Source organism: Engystomops pustulosus, chromosome 5, assembly GCF_040894005.1.
Source record: "Engystomops pustulosus chromosome 5, aEngPut4.maternal, whole genome shotgun sequence".
NCBI lineage: Eukaryota > Metazoa > Chordata > Amphibia > Anura > Leptodactylidae > Engystomops > Engystomops pustulosus.
The window spans coordinates 135,110,735-135,133,523 of record NC_092415.1 but is presented as its reverse complement, the minus strand read 5'-3'; the positions used below and the strand labels follow the sequence as shown (position 1 = coordinate 135,133,523).

Here is a 22,789-nt window from a genome sequence, read left to right as displayed (position 1 = left end):
GATTCTGTGACTGCGGTCTGAAGTATCGGGCCTGGGAAGAGGTCACTGCAGAAGTTATTCCGGGGGATTGGAGTGCTGCGACAACTTCAAAGCAGAAACAGGCTCTTGATGAGTGTGATTTGCTTGTGTTACGATCATGTGATTTGCTTGTGTTCCAATCATGTTCCCTAATATATGTCACCCCTGCAGCATTGTGCATTATGCACGTCACCCCTGCAGCATTGTGCATTATGCACGTCACCCCTGCAGCATTGTGCATTATGCATCTTGTTCTGTCCTCTGCAGAAATCCAGCTGCTTAGGTTTCCGTCTGCAGTGTAAGGCTGGTAACAGCGCCATCTACTGGTGGTTTAGTGCATTTCCTAGCTTGTAGTTTTTCAATGCACTATCCTCTAAGCATTATGGGAAATCTCCTGAGGCATTGTGGGATTGCTTATTACTGTAGTCTGTAATAACAGCAGCCATCTTTCCTCATGTTTGTCAGTGTGAGGAGCCACTTCATATCACTTGTTTGTACCTCAAGTTCATTACAAACAGCCTGTTCCAGCATAGTTGGTGAGCACATTCTCCATGTATATGCTGACATGTTTGTAGGTTTACTATGAGTGATGTATTACCTCATGTTGTTGTGAATGACAGATTTTGTATTCCATGTACCATATCATTTGATGTATTCTGAATATCACTGTTATTCATCCTATAGTTTCACCTTTTCCTGTCTGCTATCAATAAAAAGAAGATTTCTACAGTCTTTTCTTAAGAGGACAGGGAGGTTTAGCTACATGTCAGATTACACACTGTGCTAACGTGTAAGAGGACAGTATACATCTGGTGCTTTTTCCACGCAGTTCAAAAGGTATCCATGCGCTGGGTCTCGGCAAGAGACCAGTATAAAAGGGAAAAAAGTCTAAAGCTAAAGAGTGGAAGCGGGAGACTTTCAAAAAGGCCCTATCTTTACACTAATAATCTCTGGTTTCTGGACACCGTGATGGATGTGGGAAAATTAGGCCCCTTCCACACTTGCGTTGCAGATCACGTCAGAGTTTGATCAGGGTGCGATCAGGGTGTGGTCAGTGAAAAATGCACATTTTGCATCAGAGTGCAATCAGTCAGAGTCTGTTCAGTGTCTCAGTTTTTCATGCGTGTTTTCAATGCAATTTCAATGCGTTTTTCACCCGCAGGTAATGCAGAACTCAGGACTGAGGTCTATCTTTTCTATGGCAATTTCTGTGTGAAAAACGCATTGCACTTGCATTGCACTTGCAGGTGTCTCAGAGTGCAATGTGTTTTTGATGCATCTCCATAGACTTGTATGGTGCGTTTTTCATGCAAAAGTAGAGCATGTCGAGATTTAAACACGCGTTAAAAAAACGTGCATGTGATAACTTGCGACTGTGTATTAATTTCACCTAGACTGCTCTGGTAGATTTCCCCATGCTTCCCGTACCCCCTCCCCCCAACTCACCCAATTAGTTTCCCCCATGGATATGTTATTCTGTTCACTAAGTTAACTGCCCTCTAATAACAGGTTATTCCAATGGTCTCCGATTCACATATGTCACACTGTACGGTCAGTGAAAATAGGAGCTCCTAATATGGCTCTTACCACATAGATGTTTTAAGAGACTGGTTGAACATTGTTGGAGTGTTGTAAAGTGTGGGCTTATTGTTTTTCCTAACACTGATGTAACATTCTGTTATTCATGTTACCCTGTCAGGACCTGCGAGTCCTATATCTTAAATCTATGCTTATTACTATTTTGTCGCATTTAAATGCTAAAATAAAATAAAGAATGATAAAAAAAAAAAAAAAAAAACGTGCATGTGTGCGTGAAAAAAAATGCAAGTCTGAAAAGACCCATTGATTACAGTGGGTCAGAGTGCAATGTAAGTTCTGCGCGTCAAAAGCACGCGCAGAAAACACAAGTGTGGAAGGGGCCTTAGTATTTCTTAATCTTGCCACATGTTAAACATGTCCTTTATGTCTAGAGGTGTAATCTCTCCAAAATGCAGAATGGTATCCCTCTTCTGGCAACATTCATTCTGCATGGTGGACGGAAATCCATTCAATATGAACGTCAATTGCTAATTTAAATTTGTCTTCCCACAGAACATCAACTTAACATCAGACAGTGGAGTGGAGTGTCTGTGCAGGTGTCTTCACAGGTGGAAGCGGAACATCAGGCTGAAGAACCTGACGTTAATTTGCCCACAGAGGCTTCTTCACCCCCGCCACCTCCACCAGCAGCACCTATTAAGCCGGTCCTTCTTAGACGCTACATGCCGCAAGAAGCATCGTTAATGTGGCTCAATGTAGAGAGGACACTCCTGAGGACGCATACATGCGGGCATTGGTACCCGGACTATCAAAGGCTGTAAGTTGTAAGGCTGCAATGTTCGCACTGTTGCAAATTTTTCAGAATGGCACCACCAGCCAAAAAAACATGATAGGTGTCCTACTGGACAAAAATCGGGAGCAGGCTGCAGGCCAAATCCCACCCAGCCCTCCTCCTCCACCTGGCAGATTCCACCCTTATGAGGGACACAACCAGGCATCCTATGCAAGGGACTTTTATGATTTGTATTTTATTTTTTTGTATATTATTGTTATCAAATGTTTTGTTACCAAAAAAATTGCATGCTTCGCAGCTTTTCATAGCTGCGTGCCGTAGATATCTGGTAGTTAGGATCAAAGAGTCTATTAGGGCGTGGAGTAGCCGCACCATGTATCTTCAGCCCCGGCTACTCCACGCTGCTATAGCCTCTTTAGAAAATTAGCATATTGGGGAAATAAAGGTTATAAAAAGATTGCGGAGACATGAGGATTAGCCCTCACATCCAACAGATGCACCTACTACCTGATCTACCCTTATAGGTAGATCCGTGGTGGTAAGTTTCCTTTAATGTATATAATGTAAAATAAAGAACACGGTAAACAAATTTTTGGTAAAGAAAAATTTTATAAATATAACTGTATACACAAAAATAAATGTTAACAATTTGTAAAATTCCTTTGAATAGGAAGCCTGCCTATGTCCCAGGTGGAGCTGGAGGAGGAGGAGGGCTGGGAGGAATTTGGCCTGTACGCTCCCAATTTTTACCCTGAAAGACACAAAACAGTTTTTTTTGGCTGGTGGGACCTTTCTGGAAAATTTGGAGAACTGTAAAAATTGCACCTCGAGCCATTGTCTGAGCTGTTGTACCTCATCTAAAGTAGCATTTTCAATGCTTGGAATTTGTTGAGGCCTGCGGTGCCTACCAAGGAAGAAGCTTCGGCAGGCAAATCAGCTTCAGATTCTTCACCTTTCTGCTCATGTTGTTCCTGAGGTGAAGACACAGCTTCAGCGACTTCAGGATCGGTTAACTTATCAGACATTCTGTGGGAAAAAATATTTAAATTAGCAATTGACGTTCATATTCAATGGATTCCTGTCCACCACGCAGAATGAATGTTGCCAGAAGAGGGATAGCATTCTGCATGTTTAACAGAAAACACCTCTAGACCTAAAGGACATGTTTAACATGTAGCAAGATTAATAAATACTTGCTCATCACCGTGTCCAAAAAACGAAGGAAATTTGTGTGCAGGTACGGCCTTTTGGACAGCTTCCCACTACCACTTTTCTCCTTCACGCTCTTTTCCATTTTACTGGTCTTTTGCAGAGACCCAACGCTTGGATACCTTTTTAACTGCATGAAAAAAACAAAAGGGGTTCAGATGTAGAATGCACAACGCAGCAGGGGTGACATGCATAATGCTGCAAGGGTGGCATGCACAATGCTGTAGGAGTGGCATTCATAATGCACAATGCTGTAGGAGTGGCATTCATAATGCACAATGCTGTAGGAGTGGCATTCATAATGCACAATGCTGTAGGAGTGGCATTCATAATGCACAATGCTGTAGGAGTGGCATTCATAATGCACAATGCTGTAGGAGTGGCATTCATAATGCACAATGCTGTAGGAGTGGCATTCATAATGCACAATGCTGTAGGGGTGGCATTCATAATGCACAATGCTGTAGGGGTGGCATTCATAATGCACAATGCTGTAGGGGTGGCATTCATAATGCAGAATTCTGGAGGGGTGGCATGCATAATGCACAATGCTGCAGGGGTGGCATGCACAATGTTGTAGGAGTGGCATGTATAATGCACAATGCTGCAGGGTGACGTGCATTAGGGAACATCATGGGAATACAAGCAAATCAAACCCACCAAGAGCCTGCTTCTGCTTCACAGCTTTTGCTGTTTGGGAAGTGATCTCTTCCCACGAGCAATATTTTCGACCGCGGTCCGAAAGCCCATCATGTCGCTTATCCCATAATATGGGATTGGCTTGGATAAGAGCAATAAGGCGTTCCATGGATAGAAAATACATCCTGAAGATATCGCTCTCTTGACCAGACTGATAATCCAGACAGCAAGACAAGAAGGTCCTCCTACTGCTTCTGGTCACCCTGCCCCTGGTTCTAGTCACCTTGGATACGGCACGTATATAAGGCAGCATACGGTGCACAACCACCCCATACGTCCCCATAGACTTCTATAGCCCATACGGCACTGAAATACGGGTGAAAATAGGACATGCTCTATATTTTTCTATGGCCAGGATACGGTATGGTACGGGGTTAACAACGGCAATATAAATTGGATGTATTGTCCATTGAAATGAATGTGGCCATATGTAGCCCATAAAAAAAACGGTACGGCACGGATACGGACGTTTTCATACATTCATGTGAATGTAGCCTAATACAGATGTGCTATGTAACACTGAATGTATTACACTGTGTGATGTAACACACTGAGCATGCTGAGAGAAATCTGTTAGCGGTGGGTGTAGGCTAGAATATGCAGCTTCTGGCAGCGGCACCGTTCGGTAGCTGATGCCAGAAGCGGGACGTAGTAGTACATCACAATGCGGCAAGTCCTTGCCGCCTGTGACGTAGTACCACATCCAATGTCGGAAAGGGGTTAAACTTGTTATAGCATGATTTGGCTGAATACAGCTATAATATTTTAAATTACATTTTTTAGTTAACTGGATTTTTTTACTCCATCATTAAACAATTGAGAAACATATATCACTGATCTATCTATCCACAGTCTAGAGTTAATATTATCCTATAATTGTAAACTTAAGTTTCCCTAGATTGGAATAAACGCAAGTAAATAATACATTTTCCCAGTTTTTAATGTACATTTATATCTCGTAATACATATGCAAGATGTACCATCCTTGTATTTCCCACCTATTCTTTAATACTCCACATTCTAAAATCTCAAGGATATTAGAATTTATGTAATTATCACCCTATATTTTTTAAGCTCCTGACTTAGTGGTAGGCTGTCCCTTCTCAGTATAAAATGAATCTGCGCTGACATAAAATACTATTTCATATCTAAGGGAGCTTCAATACATCTAATTTAAGTCTAGGCTGCATTTCCCTCCATACTAAACTTCAGAAAAGGCTTTCAATTATTTTAAATATTTTTAAAGGGACATACATAGGAGAGGCAGAAAGTATGTAAAGCATAGTTGGCAATAAGATCATTTTCAAGAGAGTACTCCAACTATAATATTAAAGGGGTATTCCGGGAATATGAACGTCTGATACAAAAAACCCATGATGCTATAAATAAATGAATGTAACAAAACTTAATGCCCTTAGTCATAAAATGGAGCTTAAATAGTTTGATTTTATGATTCACAAAATTGTATGGCCTCTCTAAAGTTATCACCAAGATGGCTGCCACTGAAAACAATAAGAAACCCAAGATCCTCTAGTTCTCAGTAACTCCTCCTCCCTCTTATGCTCTGCTCCCAGTGATGATCTAACAGGTTTTCTTGCTCTGTTACCATAGTAATGATGTGTAACTGCCATCACCAAAACACTGGCCATACTGGATACACTGCAACCAACCAACTACAGCCAAACGCAGTGGTGATCACATGACCTGCCCAGGCAGGTGCAAAACATGTGATGTGGACATGTGACCAGCGGCCATCTTCTGTCCTGTGTATGCTCTGCAACAGACCACGAGGAGGAAATTAACGGACCGATTAAAGGCATTTTAATCTTCATTACAGTGTACGTCATAAGCATTTTTCTGCTAACAGGAGCAAAATTTTAAATAACAACTAATTGCATATAAGCTTATATTTTAAGGACCCATTTGTAATTATGCTGATTCCTGGAATACCCCTTTAATGGAAAGTTGTTTCAGTGGTTTTTATCTTTGCTTTTATTTCCCCTGTTAACGGCGATCAGTTGTCATGGCAGCATACAGTGTCATTGAGACTCGCAGGCTTGCCATGTGCAATGATCTCTAATAGCCAGCAGATGGCAGGCTATTAGAAATCATAGTAAAATAGCTATATACAGCAATATAGTAGTATTGCAGTATATAGTATTAGCAATCGGACCCTGCAGGTTTAAATTACCCTGGAGGATCTGAAATAATGGTAAAAAAAAAATTTTTTAAAAAACATGAAAAAACTGCAAAAAAAAGTAAAAGTTTCCTCTCCTTTCCCTAGATCACATATAAAAGTGAATAAACAGTAAAAATCATAGACATAATAAATACCACAAGAAAAAATGAGCCACTCAGTTCTCAATATAAAATTACGCAGAAAATTTATTTAATTATAATATTAAAACAAATCAATTACAATGGATGTTAATGGAAGAAATCCAATATTACTGGTCCGAGTTGGCTAAACTCCTGTATTACACAATAGGGTATATCCACCAAAGGAGGTAACAAATAGCAAAGGTTATGCCTCTAAAAATCTCCAATGTGCATGAATCCTAGGCTGGAATGCACTACTGATTAGGGTATATACAATTGGTGGAGTAAAAAGTAAAAGACCAGTCAGTGTCTTACCCATTATGTGATGTGACAGGGAAAGCTCTCAGACACCCCAACGCGCTTTTCACCCTCGCTTCCTCAGGAGGCACAAAACACACGGCGGGGAGACGGAACTTATATGCTCACATAACCGGATGAACAGTAATAGCGCATATCAGCGATATCGGACATGTGCTGTGCGCCCAAAAACGCAGCAGGGAGATGCCTGACGGATGAAGACATCTACTGCGCATGCGTCAATTCATTCGGAAAGCTACGGAAAGAAGAAGGAAGGAGGAAATAACAAGAAATCCAGGGAGAGGGGAGTTACTATATTAAATGTGTGCATCAAGCTAGAAAGTATAGATAACCCAAAGTAATATCACAATTACTTTGTTTTTTTTTTAAACGTTGTGATGCAGTTCCTATGTAACAATTTGATATACACTCACCGGCCACTTTATTAGGTACACCTGTCCAACTGCTCGTTAACACTTAATTTCTAATCAGCCAATCACATGGCGGCAACTCAGTGCATTTAGGCATGTAGACATGGTCAAGACAATCTCCTGCAGTTCAAACCGAGCATCAGTATGGGGAAGAAAGGTGATTTGAGTGCCTTTAAACGTGGCATGGTTGTTGGTGCCAGAAGGGCTGGTCTGAGTATTTCAGAAACTGCTGATCTACTGGGATTTTCACGCACAACCATCTCTAGGGTTTACAGAGAATGGTCCGAAAAAGAAAAAACATCCAGTGAGCGGCAGTTCTGTGGGTGGAAATGCCTTGTTGATGCCAGAGGTCAGAGGAGAATGGGCAAACTGGTTCGAGCTGATAGAAAGGCAACAGTGACTCAAATCGCCACCCGTTACAACCAAGGTAGGCAGAAGAGCATCTCTGAACGCACAGTACGTCGAACCTTGAGGCAGATGGGCTACAGCAGCAGAAGACCACACCGGGTGCCACTCCTTTCAGCTAAGAACAGGAAACTGAGGCTACAATTTGCACAAGCTCATCGAAATTGGACAGTAGAAGATTGGAAAAACGTTGCCAGAGTCTCGATTTCTGCTGCGACATTCGGATGGTAGGGTCAGAATTTGGCGTCAACAACATGAAAGCACGGTTCAGGCTGGTAGTGGTGGTGTCATGGTGTGGGGAATATTTTCTTGGCACTCTTTGGGCCCCTTGGTACCAATTGAGCATCGTTGCAACGCCACAGCCTACCTGAGTATTGTTGCTGACCATGTCCATCCCTTTATGACCACAATGTACCCAACATCTGATGGCTACTTTCAGCAGGATAATGCACCTTGTCATAAAGCTGGAATCATCTCAGACTGGTTTCTTGAACATGACAATGAGTTCACTGTACTCAAATTGCTTCCACAGTCACCAGATCTCAATCCAATAGAAGCAAAGCGTTGTTATGAAAAAGCCAAAAAAAAAAAACGCTCACCCAAGTAAGTCCTTGTAGTGCCGACTTCCACCTTTGCGACTCGGATCTCCACGTGACCAGCGTGTATGTTCAGGGAAAAACCAAAGAAATACATCGATCCAGCGCAGAATAGTGTAGAAAATCTTGAGATACTTTATTTGCTCCAATAAGAAACGAGAGTACACTTACATGCGATTTAGTACTGCGTCCACGATATGGGCTATGGATTTTCGCCTACGCGTTTCGAGTGCGTTATGCACTCTTACTCATGGCTATCGCAGGTCTGGAAAGATTTTCTACACTATTCTGCGCTGGATCGATGTATTTCTTTGGTTTTTCCCTGAACATACACGCTGGTCACGTGGAGATCCGAGTCGCAAAGGTGGAAGTCGGCACTACAAGGACTTACTTGGGTGAGCGTTTTTTTTTTTGGCTTTTTCATAACAACGCTTTGCTTTTACCATAAAATGTTCGGACCCATTGTTTGAAATAGCCACATATGCTCCCCATAAGTGCCAAACGTTTTAAGCTCCTTAGCACATTATAGAGACACAAAAACGCATCATATAGCCTGCGTCCACGCCACCACCACAACTTCTTTCCACCTGTACACAATATGGCATCTGCCACTCAGGAAAAAAGAAAGGAAAGAGTTGCCTCAGTGTTTGGAGACATACAAAATACAGAAAATACAGAAATAAAAAACAAAGTAACACAGTGGGAAAGCCTTGCTGTGCAAGAATGCCGTATTTGGTGGGATTCTACCACCCTGGACAACTATGTTTCTAAAAATATGATCCCCCGTGGTCTAAGACTACGCAAGATACCGACTTATGTCTATTCACCCGCTTTTGTGACAGAATGGAATGATATTCTATCCACCTGCTCATCCCAACTAATGAAACTCATCATCTCAGAAGAGAACAAAAAACTAGTCGAAATAGACAAAGACATTAATACCATCAAACAAGAACTAAAGCTCAAAATGGAGCAAAAAATATATGAAACGGAAGAAACAAGGATTGCAGAACTGGTGAACAGTATAGAAGAAACCATCTCTGAAACGAAAAAAGTGAAATTCCAAAGAGATCTTTTCGATTATAACCAAAATCAAGTTTATGAGTGGGGTAGAAGAGAACAACCTTGGAACACCCCAAAATCCATACTGAAAAAAACAAATAAAAAACGAGTATCGAAGAAAAAACCTAAAGTTGGTTTCAGCTCATCAGAAGCTGAGTTCTCAGATCTAACATCCAATCCGTCAGACAGTGAAACAAGTGTCAACCAACATTCTCAAGCTGCTTACTTTCAAAAAAATAAACCAAACAAACCAACAAAAAACGCCAGAGACGAGGCGGGAGGAAGCACAAGAAAAAAAGAAGGGGATGTGGAACGCAACCTGAGGAGCCAACAGAAACAAAAAGCCATGAACAAATAACAGCTACAACCGAACAAGAGGGGGTTAATGTATTGAATTTATCAAACAAAACTCTCACGGCGGATCAAATCGCAGTACTCTCTTTGGGACTTAATTTCTCACCGTCAACCAAATTCGATCTTTTTTCCACACTAAAAGACATCAATAAATTCATAAGAAATTTGACAATCAAAAGACATTTTTTTGACAATGAGGAACAAGAAATCACCTCGAATGACATACCCACTAAAGGAAAACAAACGAACGTTTATAAGGACCTTACCTTTGAAGATCAAAGAACACTCATTACATTGCAAAGCCTCGATACCACCCAATCTGTTTCTGATGTCTCTCCACCACCCATGGACTATATAAAAAATTCCACATTTTACCCTATACAATCTAGGACTAAATCCATGGACTCATTCCAGGAAGTAATGGAAAGAGAACTCAAGAAATTGTCAGATTGTAACAACCGTAATAATAATAATATGAGCTATGCAATGAAATGTGCCCTTAATGATCTAAAATGTGACACTGAAATAACCATCAGGATGGCGGACAAGGGTGGCACGGTCGTAGTAATGAATACTGAAGAATACATCCAACAAACAGAGCTGATGCTCTCCGACCGTGCCACTTATCGTGTCCTCCCCTCTAATCCGACTGCAATTTTTTATAAAAAAATAGCAGCTCTCATTCAAGAGGGCTTTGACTTAGGCATCCTCAATACCAAACAAAGGGACCACATGTTGGTTACTAACCCGGTCATGCCCATTGTGTATACATTGCCCAAAGTCCATAAGGGGGAATTTCCCCCCCCCCATGCGTCCGATAATATCGGGCATTGGGTCCATTAATGAACCCCTCTGTGAGTGGTTGGATTCGCTTTTGCAGCCACTAGTGGTTAGAACCGCTGGATACCTTAAGGATACGGGCGATGTCCTCAGAATTTTAAATAATATCCAATGGTCTGCGGAGTATACATGGTTGAGCTGCGATGCAGTATCCCTATACACCTCAATACTCCATGAGATAGCCATGATGGCCTTAAACCATCATCTCAACAAATACAGCACATACAGCACAGACCTGAAAAATTACATAAATGAGGTACTATGGTTTTTGATGACTCATAATTTTTTCCTCCATAGGGATACTTACTACCTCCAGATCAAAGGGGTATCTATGGGGGCCAAGTTCTCCCCTTCCATAGCCAATCTCACTATGGCATGGTGGGAGGAGCAGTATCTCTATTCGGATTGTAACCCGTATACTGATGCCATCGTCTGGTATGGCAGATACATCGACGATTTGCTATTTATATGGCGCGCCGATGTGTCTGCCATACCGGACTTTGTCAGTTTCCTTAATGACAATGAATGCAATCTTGCCTTCACTTTCTCTATGAACAGGGAACACATGGTATTTCTTGATCTTAACTTAAATACCAAAGAGGGTCATCTGAGCACAGATACACATAGAAAGAAGGTCTCAGGGAATACCATCTTACACGCTAGAAGTCTACATCCCAAACATACCATTAAATCAATACCCATAGGTGAGATGATGAGGGCAAAGAGAAATTGCAGCTCGCAGCATGACTACAACAGAGAAAATAAAGAAATCAGAAAGAGATTATCACAGAGGGGTTATACACAGAGAACATTAAATCGAGCCACCGAAATAGTTAAGAACAAAACGAGAGAGAGCCTATTAGTGGAGAAATTACATCCCAAAAACAAACAAAATAAGAAAGTGTTTTTATCATTACAATATAGCAATCAATTCGAGGAAATCAAACACCTTATTCTCAAACACTTGCCAATCCTATACCAGGATGACAAATTAGCAGAAATCCTAAAGAATGGCTGCAACATAGTTGCCAAAAGGGCACCTACTATAGGTAACATGATCTCACCCAGTTTTAGACCCACCAATAGAAACAAAACCACTTGGTTGACACATAAAGGTTTCTTTCACTGCGGGGCACAAAGGTGCAAAACATGCACAGTAGTAAAAACAAAAAACAAATTCTCCAATTCATCTAATTCCCTACAATTTGACATCAAGAATTATATCAATTGTAATAGCGATTTCGTCGTATATATTATCGAATGTACCATATGCGACCGAAAATACGTAGGGGCCACTACCCGCAAACTAAAAAAACGCATTCTTGAACACCTAGGGGATATAGGGAAAAAAGAGCCAGGCACCTTAATTTCCAAAAAAACTATTTCAGGTGCCTCGAGACACTTCAATGACGAGCACGGAGGGAATAGCAAAGGTTTTCAAGCATATGGCATCGAACAAATCCGGTATAACATTAGAGGGGGAGATCGCAATAAATTACTCTTTGATCGTGAGGCATATTGGATACTGCATTTAGATACGAGATTCCCAAGAGGCATGAACTATAGACAGGAGTTCATGTTCCACTATTAAAATCCACGTACCAACAGGCCAGACGTATATTTACATGAGGGCAAATATTCACACCATATACTACTTACAAATCGACCCTCCATACAACAAAATTCACTACATCCCTTCATTATACCCTTTCTGCTCCTCCGAATCACATGCTCCGTCATACCTGTTTACTCGACCTGTGTCGTCCCCCCTCTCTCATACTAAATTTGTGTATATCTGGGTTATAGATCGGGATGACACATACTGTCTCCGTTACTCCCCATGCTTTTCCCCTGTATTTTTCTCACAAACATGAAGGTTATCTATCCGACCCGCTCTTTATAAACACACAGTTATAGAAAATAAGCCAAATAGCTGACCGGATAGCACTATTCCTTTGTCTATGGTTTATTCAAAGTGTTTTTAATATCTTTTGTATGTTTGCATATTTTTGCATGTACTTTTAACATAAACAAATAAAAAGCTGTATCTTTTTATCAAAAAAAACACTGCCGCACACCTGGAAAGGACACTAATTACGCCCCATACACGCGTGCGCTAATGGGCAGGTGAAGTTTCACTCCCCTGTTTTCACTGACGCACTTCCGGAATAGCATATTACCTGTCCTTTCCAGACCTGCGATAGCCATGAGTAAGAGTGCATAACGCACTCGAAACGCGTAGGCGAAAATCCATAGCCCATATCGTGGACGCAGTGCTAAATCGCATGTAAGTGTACTCTCGTTTCTTATTGGAGCAAATAAAGTATCTCAAGATTTTCTACACTATTCTGCGCTGGATCGATGTATTTCTTTGGTTTTTCCCTCAATCCAATAGAGCATCTTTGGGATGTGGTGGAACGGGAGATTCGCATCATGGATGTGCAGCCGACAAATCTGCGGCAACTGTGTGATGCCATCATGTTAATATGGACCAAAATCTCTTGAGGAATGCTTCCAGCACCTTGTTGAATCTATGCCACGAAGAATTGAGGCAGTTTTGAAGGCAAAAGGGGGTCCAACCCGTTACTAGCATGGTGTACCTAATAAAGTGGCCGGTGAGTGTATATCTTCATAGAGTGCAGTAAGTAATTAATTAAGTGCAAGTTAGTTATTAAAATATCACAAATATCCATTATATGTCCATAAGGTGCAAAAATGTCCTTAAAGTGCTTTAACATGCAAACCAAAGTGCAAAAAAGTGCAATAATGCAATCTCACAGAAATTTTATAATAACAACAATAAAGTAAGGAATATACATATATTCCTTTGTGCATACATATCATATTCGATTTATATCCATGTTATAAAAGAGGGGTGTTCACCCCCCTATTTCATCCAGTGATAGTGCAATCATAAATATAGCATTCTACTCTTCTTCCCTTACCGCTATAATTCCGTATACTCTATCAATGTTAAAAAGAGGATAATAAAATATTACTAGGGGTTTGTTATAAGGCTCCAAATATAATGGAGGCAGCAGAGGAAATGCTGATAAGTGAAATGGATGCGGCTTCAAAGCATGGTGAAGTACTTATCATGGGGGACTTCAATTACCCAGATATCGACTGGGGGGCAGAAACCTGCAGGTCCTTCAAAGGCAGCAGGTTCTTGTCAACAACAAAAGACAATTACCTGTCGCCACTAGTCCTGGAGCCAACAAGAAGGGGGGCACTGCTGGACCTTACCCTATCAGGTCTGTTGGTTAGGATATCAAAACTACAGGTTGGGGGGAACCTGGGGAATAGTCATCATAATATCATTGATTTTGTATTACGCTTTACTAAGAGCGTTAGTGAAGGGGCAACCAACACTCTAAACTTCAGGAGCGCAAATTTTCAGCAACTAAGGGAAGACCTTAAAGGCATAGACTGGGTGTGCGTAGCTTGTAGACTAATATAGCCACAATTCCCTGAACAGTACTATATAAATTACAAGGAAAAAGAGGGGAATTGCATCTAAATGGCTAAAGATGACCAGATAGTAGTTATGCCATAAAATGAATATTTATTATCTCCAACAATAACACACTTAACAAACATTTAAAAACACTTAAAAAAGCACAGTACATGTGTGCTTGTACCTAGGCATAACTGCTTGGGTTGTCTGCAGTTTCATGCTTTAGCTGCCTATCCCCCAGTTTGCCTATTGATGGTGTTGTCTAATGCTAGCTGTAGGTGATATGAGTGTGAATGATAGTTTACCTTCACAACTGACAAGATACTCTATCATTCACACTCATATCACCTACAGCTAGCATTAGACAACACCATCAATAGGCAAACCGGGGGATAGGCAGCTAAAGCATGAAACTGCAGACAACCCAAGCAGTTATGCCTAGGTACAAGCACACATGTACTGTGCTTTTTTAAGTGTTTTTAAATGTTTGTTAAGTGTGTTATTGTTGGAGATAGTAGTTATGCCATAAAATGAATATTTATTATCTGGTCATCTTTAGCCATTTAGATGCAATTCCCCTCTTTTTCCTTGTAATTTATATAAGGCATAGACTGGGATAATGTTCTCAAAGACAAAAGCCCCCCCAAAAAATGGGACTTTTTCTCATATATTCTGAAAAAGTCCTGTGAGAAACACATACCTTATGGGAAAAAGCATAAAAGGAACAAGAAAAACCCTATGTGGCTAACTAGTCTTGTAAGGAAAGCAATAAGCGAGAAAGATTAAAGCGTTTAAGGTGCTAAAACGTGAAGGTAGCGATGAGGCATTACAGGATTATAGAGAGAAAAATAAATCCTGTAAAAAGCAGATAAAGGCCGCAAAAATAGAGACTGAGAAATATTGCCAGGGAGAGCAAAAATAATCCCAAATTATTTTTCAAGTATATAAATTATAAGAAACTAAAAACAGAGAGTGTGGGTCCCCTTAGAAATAACATGGGGGTCATGGTGGAAATGAGGAAAGGGCCAATCTACTGAATGTCGCCTTCTCAACTGTCTTTACCCAGGAAAATCCCCTGGTGGAAGACACAATGAGGAATAATGTAAATTCTTTTTATAATGTCAACAGTTTAACCCAGGAAGAGGTACGGTGCCGCCTCGCAACCACTAAGATAGATAAATCACCTGGGCCAGATGGCATACACCCCCGGGTTCTGCATGAATTATGTATGGTGATAGACAAACCGTTATTTTTAATATTTGAAGATTCACTGAGGACTTGTTATGTTTCACAGGACTGGCGCATAGCAAATGTGGTACCAATATACAAAAAAGTATCAAATAGTGATCCTGGAAACTACAGACCCGTGAGTCTAACTGCTGTGGTGGGGAAAATATTTGAGGAGTTTATTAGAGATGCTATCCTGGTGTATCTCACTGTGCACAACCTTATAACCCAGCGTCAGCATGGGTTTATGAGAGATCGGTCCTGTCAGACTTATCTGATTGGTTTCTACGAGGAGGTAAGTTCAAGACTGGATCTGGGGGACGCTGTAGATGTTGTATATTTGGACTTTTCAAAGGCATTTGACACCGTGCCACATAAAAGGTTGGTATATAAAATGAGACTGCTGGGAATAGGAGAAAATCTGTGTATTTGGGTAAGTAATTGGCTTAGTGATAGAAAACAGAGGGTGGTCATTAATGGCACATTCTCAGATTGGGTTGATATTACCAGTGGAGTGCCATAGGGGTCAGTATTGGGGCCACTTCTTTTTAATATTTTTATTAATGACCTTGTAGTGGGTTTACACAGTCAAGTTTCAATATTTGCAGATGATACTAAGCTGTGTAAAGTAATAAATACTGAGGTTGATAGTTTAGCATTACAGAGGGATTTGTGGAAGCTTGAGGGATGGGCAGAGAAATGGTTGATGAGGTTTAATGTAGATAAATGTAAAGTTATGCACTTGGGCCATGGAAACAAAAAGTATAATTATGTTCTAAACGGTCAATTACTTAGTAAAACTAAAGATGAAAAGGACTTGGGGGTATTGGTGGATGGTAAACTTAATTTTATTGACCAGAGCCAGGCGGCTGCTGCTAAAGCAAATAAAATAATGGGATGTATCAAGAGAGGAATAGATTCTCATGATAAAGACATAGTTTTGCCCTTATACAAATCCCTGGTCAGACCACACATGGAATATTGTGTACAGTTTTGGGCACCAGTGTATAAAAAGGATATAGTAGAGCTGGAACGGGTGCAGAGGAGAGCAACCAGGATTATTAGGGGAATGGGGGAACTAGAATACAATGACAGATTACAAAATTTGGGATTATTCAGTTTAGAAAAAAGACGGCTGAGGGGAGACCTCATTACAATGTACAAATACCTGAACGGACAGTACAAGGATCTCTCCAAAGATCTTTTTATACCTCGGCCTGTGACCAGGACAAGGGGGCATCCTCTACGCCTAGAGGAGAGGCGATTTTACCATCAACATAAACAAAGGTTCTTTACTGTAAGAGCAGTGAGACTATGGAACTCTCTGCCACAGGAGGTTGTTATGGCGGACTCTATGTACATGTTCAAGAGAGGCCTGGATGCCTTTCTGGAGAAAAAAAATATCACAGGTTATGGGGATAAAACATTTATTTAATTCTTAAAGGTTGGACTTGATGGACTTGCGTCTCCTTCCAGCCTTATATACTATGATACTACTATGATACTCACAATAAACCTAAATCTTAAAAATATATATAACTTCCTCAAACAATCAATAGTATCCTAAACGCAATAGAACTTTTTTTTAGCGGCTTCGTATATCTCATTCAACTGATCTCGTTCTACAGTATATCCACATCTTCTATTTTTCGTTCTTCCTTCGACAATGTTTTTTCTATTGCAGGAACCGGCTCCTCCCAACATGTAATCTTACTACTCAACAGAAGAAAGAATTAATACAAAATAAATTAAAAGCCCAAAGAAAGGATACAGACAATACTTAGTCTTATTACTTATGAATTAACCATTAATTAAACTCATAAAAATGGGTCAAAGCTAAGGGCTTCATTAAGGCCCATTGGGGACATAGTGCCCAGTTGCAAAATCCACCTACATTCTTTTTGGGCTAAAATCCTCTTCAAGTTCCCCCCTCTAACTCCACAGTGTACTACTTCTATACGTTGCATCCATGGTGGTACTGGTTTTAGTTCTCTTATATTGGGTGCATTTTTGGCCTTCATGATATCCCTTATGCGTTCCCTCACTCTTGTACCTAGATCTCTCGAGGTGGAGTCCCACGTATGTTTTTGGGCATTCACATGTCGCATAATACACAACCCCAGTGGAATTACATGAAATATAATCCCTGGTCTTATATGTTCTGTTTTCATCTGCCGCATCAAAAGAGTGGGCACGTTGCATGTTTTGACATGATATGCATTTGCCACATGGAAAACTGCCTACCTTTTTTGTCCTCTGTCCAAATGGGTATTCCATCATAAACATGTTTGGTATAATTGCGTCCCAAATGTCCAATATATCAAAATATAATAACGATTTTTCCCAGCGTTTAAGGCCATAACGGAAAATAGCACCCAAAAAAGACTTTCGCCATTTTGAAAAATATTCTATAAAAAGTGATTAAAAGGCCATACAGTGGTCAAAATAGCATTAAAATTTTTATTAAAAGTCGCAAAATATGACACCACCCACAGCTGGGAACATGGCAAAATGAAGATTTTTTTTTTTTGTACAGGTGGTTTTAATTTTTGTAAATGTATAAAACATTATAAAACCTATACAAATATGGTATCCTAGTGATCCTACTGACCCAACGAATAAAGTAGACATGTCATTTGGGGAGCTCAGTGAAAGCTGTAAAATTGAAGCCCACAAGAATATGGAGCAAATGCGTTTTTTCATAATTTTCACTGCATTCAGATTTTTTTTTCCACTTCCCAGTTCACGGCATGGAATAATAAATACCGTCACTATAAAGTGCAATTTGTTATGCAGAAAACAAGCCAAAACACAGCTCTTTACATGGAAAAATAAAATAGTTATAGATTTTTGAAGGTCGGGAGTGAAAATGCAAAAACCAAAAAAGGCCACGTCCCTAAGGGGTTAATATGAGTTATGAGATTTGATTAACTTTGTTATAGCTAAGAGCGGACAACACCAGGGGCTAGTCTCATAATATTAGCAGTCATAGAACACCCAGGCAAAAATCCATTTTGGTCATGGTGTAAAAGTGTACGCATATATATTTCTTAAAGGAGTATTCTCGTCTGGGCATTCACATTCAGTTTCATTAATCTGCCATTAATAAACATTTCTTCAATTAGATGTAATTAGAAAAAATGTTCCTGTGTGAAGATAATTTTCCATAAATGTAGTCATGTTGTCCCTTAGAAACGAGATAGCTTTCTCGGATACGGCCACCTCTGCTGGAGAGATTGCACAAATAAACAAAAGGTTATTGTATATAAAATGTCCGGGAGATACAGCCGTCCAGTGGTAATGATTGCTGAATCTTGGTGGTCCGGACTCTATAGGACTCTATAGCGCATGTCTGGCCACCGCTGCCAGAGTGTGACATGGTCGTATCCGAGGAAGCTATCTCGTTTCTAAGGGACAACAACTACATTTATGAGAAAGTATCTTCACACAGGATCATTTTTTTTAATAACATCCAATTGAAGAAATGTTTATGTATGGCAGATTAATGATACTGAATGTGAATGCCCAGACGAGAATACTCCTTTAAGCATTTCAGGCAAGATCTTAGCTAGTATTTCATTTAACGTATAAATTTAGGATCTTGAACTATAGGACTTGCATGACATCTTGATCAGGCTTTGGAATATAGAGAATCTGCCATCGATAATAGGAGTTTTCCTAATTCAAAAGGATTATTCCATACCTTAAAGAGAACCCGTCATGCAAAATAACCCCCCTAAACTAAATATATTTTCATAAACTGCCATTAGAGAGCATTGCCTCTATCACTTTATTGTCCCTCTACATGCCTGTAAACCTAAGCAATGAGGTCCTAAAGCTGTATGCAAATGACCTGTGAAATGTCCAATGAAGCATTAGCATATTCAAGCTGTCCACTCTATTTATGAGTGGGAGGCACAGCCACACCCCCAGTGCATGACTGACAGCCTGTATAATGATGTGAGGCTGTATAATGATGTGCTTCCTGGTGCTGGTGGCCACACCCCCTGCAGCCTGTGTGCATGTGTTTGTGTTTAGGAGAGATACAGCAGCTCCAGGCAGCCATGTCACAGCAGAACATGTCAGATTCATGTGTAGCTGATGTCTGTGTCTCTCACCTGTATATTAGGAGGATGCAGCATGTCAGCAGATGCAACACACACTAGCAATGCTTTACTATACATTACACACAGACATGAGCAGGGGGAGGAGAGGGGAGGGGGAACAGGGGTAACATCACTGCCTCTGACCATGTGACCAGCCTCATTTACATGATAAAAAATAGATGATTTTACAATGAATAATGTATGAAATAACTAGATAAAGGCTGGGATGGGATCCTTGTGAGCTGCTCCAACAGGTAGTAGTGACAGGACAAGTTACACAGACCTGATGACAGGTGTCCTTTAAAGGAAACCTACCACTTTGCAATAGGGCTTCTACGCAGCAAATACCGTGCACCAGCGCACTCGCTCGGCGCACGACCACTTCCTATTCAGGCTCACACCCGGTCGCGCGCATGGTGCGCCTGAGCTGCTTTGTATATAAAGATTACTTAAGTGTTTAAATGCTTTACAATGGATTAAGAACATAACGAGGATATGCTCCGGCACCAGCTCACCTTAAGCTGGTGCACGGTATTTGTTGCTTAGAAGCCCTATTGCAAAGTGGTAGGTTTCCTTTAAGTAATTGTACGATCATAATCTCTTTATATTGCTCATATATCTCAAACGGAATGCAATCCAACCCGGGAGCCTTATCCCTAGCTGTCATCCTCAATATCTCCTCCACTTCAGTATGCTGTGTAAGGGCCTGCAACAAATCCCTTTCTTGAAGAGTTAATCTGGGAAGTAAAGTATGATACAAGTCATCCTCATTGTCCGCATTACTTATTTGAATTTAAGAGCTATATAGTTTTTTAAATTATTGCACAAAACATTTCATAATACCTTCAACATCATGTATAATTTTACCATCTTCCAGTTGAATACCAAAAATTATATTTCCCTCCTTTGGCTGTTAATTAAGTTTGCCAGGGTTCTACCCTTTGTATTTGCCTCTAAACAGTAATTCCATATTTGAAATGATAATGTTTGTCCATCTTGGAGATATACCGAATCTAAATATACATGTTGAAGATTCAACCATTCCAACCTATTTTGATCAGGTGAGTTGATTTTAAAATTCTTCCTTTTTATTTGACTTTGTCCATCAGCTCCTTTATATTTAATAGTTGCCACCTTACATACCCCCCCCGATATATAACCCTTAGCTGTTTCCCATATCAATGCAATACTAGTTGAACCCTCATTTGTCAGGAAAAATGTAATTATCATTTTTATGAACTCTTCCTTTAGACCCAACAGTCCCAGTCTTTACCCTAAACATTTTATTTCTATTCCCCTGTGTAGAAAAAAAACAAAGTTATGAATTACCCCCTCACGTCACAGTGTTTTTTTTTTTTAGTTCATTGCGCTTTCCACCTTTAAAAAGTTAATATAATCTCAAAAATTACTAATCCTCTCCATAGGTCCCTGCCAAATTATGAGCATGTCATCCCTGGCAGATTTGGACCCATGGAAAGGATAAGTAGATTTTGAGACAACTCACTTAATCTTAAATTTACAGGAGATGCATCAGTTAAATCAATTTCTTTTCTTGATTTGACATTAGAGGGCGATTCTGTGTTGATCCTATAAGAAGCCTCAATCTGTCAATGCTATATTAGAGGCTACGAGCTGTCATCCCTAACACACGGTTAAAGCTATACCAGTAGGGAAAATACATATATTAAGATGTAATTGTTCCAAGGATAGTACTTTCTTCCAACAAAACAATATACTGTAACAGGATTTATGTGATAGGGGATATTACAAGTGGATGTTAAATAGGCAGATAGCATTACTAAACATTTAACATCAAAGGGTATTCTGTCCTCTGTAGATAATAACTCATATAAAAAGAAGGGCAACAAATCATAGCAAAGGGATTGTTTTCTCCAATAGATGTAGTGCTAACTCTAACGAAGAATGTTCCATTGTGTACCCATCCTAAATTCTGATCCCACTCTATGTAACATTCTTAATGGAATTAACATTTTCCCAGAGAGGACAAACTTTAAGCAATATCCTGTCACCCAGCACATATCACGAGTCTAAGACAAATAAAATTTGATTATCCCCAAAAAAGGTTTTTTCCTTGTGCAGGTAGCAGGTGTAAATATACCAAAAAACTGTCAGAAATTACTACCGAGAATAACAAAGTTTATAAAATAAAATGGTTTCTCAACTGTGATACAGACCATGTGATTTATCTCACTGAATACAGGCAGTCCCCGGGTTACGTACAAGATAGGGTCTGTAGGTTTGTTCTTAAGTTGAATTTGTATGTAAGTCGAAACTGTATATTTTATAATTGTAGATCCAAGCAAAAAAAAATTTGGCCCCAGTGACAATTGGAGTTTAAACATTTTTTGCTGTAATGGGACCAAGAATTATCAATAAAGCTTCATTACAGACGCATCACAACTGATCATTGCAGTCTGGGACCATAGTAAAGCATCCAGAGAGCTTCACCAGAGATCAGAGGGGTCTGTCTGTAACTATGGGTTGTCTGTAAGTCGGGTGTCCTTAAGTAGGGGACCGCCTGTATGTAGAATTTAACACCCAAAGTATCGGAAGCACTAAGAGAAAGATTAAGGATCACATCAGCGAGCATTTGTCTGATGTAGCCAGGAAGAATAGTGGTATGCCGGGGGCTATGAAACACTTCATTGATAAACATAAGAGAAACACTCTAATACATCTCTAATATATGTTATGCCTTTTAGAACATGGTGATGCAAAAACAAGCAAAAAATTTGTTCTATATTGTGCAAAACAAGGTACCCATAAAAAAGCTATAGAAATGGGGTATCTCCGTAATCGTGGTGACCTATATAATAAAGATAACATATTATTTTTATTGTACATTGAAAGGTCTACAAAGAAAAAACTAAAAACCCTAAAGCAGAATGAATGATTTTCTTATTCTCACCAGGAAAGATTTCATAAAATCTTATCAATTAGCTATTGAAAACCTCCTAAATGATTCAAAAGTGGATCTCATCCTGGAAATAATAAGCCCCCATATGTCCACGTTACAATAAAATAAACATTTTATAGCCCGGTAAAATGTGCCAATGCAACTCTGCTCTGGATGGCGCCTCCGTCCATGCTATGCCGGCCGTGTGCCTGTACAGCAGTTTACCACAACATACGGAGTATCAGTGCACTCGAGAGAAACTGGTTATTAAACTTTGTGGAGCTTTTTTGTCATTTAATCCATTGTGATTTTTTTATTTTGGGCCAAAATTAATGTATTGTCAAAAAAAGTTACAAATTGTACATTTTACCTCCACTTTGTTTTTACCCCTGTAAAACACCTAAAGGGTTAACAAACTTCTTAAAGTTGGTTCCTCATACATTGAGGGGTGTAGTTTCTATAATGGGGTGATTTATGTGGTTTTACTATTATTAGGCCTCTCAAAGTCACTTGAAAACTA

At 40.0% G+C, this 22,789-nt stretch overlaps 1 long non-coding RNA gene across 1 annotated transcript; it reads right to left on the bottom strand.

The window, feature by feature from the left end:
- Positions 1-2,979: 2,979 nt before the first annotated feature.
- LOC140134189 (uncharacterized) lies at positions 2,980-5,956 on the bottom strand. The gene is made up of 4 exons (XR_011856108.1): positions 5,747-5,956; positions 3,555-3,689; positions 3,203-3,376; positions 2,980-3,101 (listed from the first exon to the last, which is right to left on the bottom strand). It is a non-coding gene; the product is annotated as an uncharacterized lncRNA (long non-coding RNA).
- Between the last annotated feature and the right edge of the window lie 16,833 nt (positions 5,957-22,789).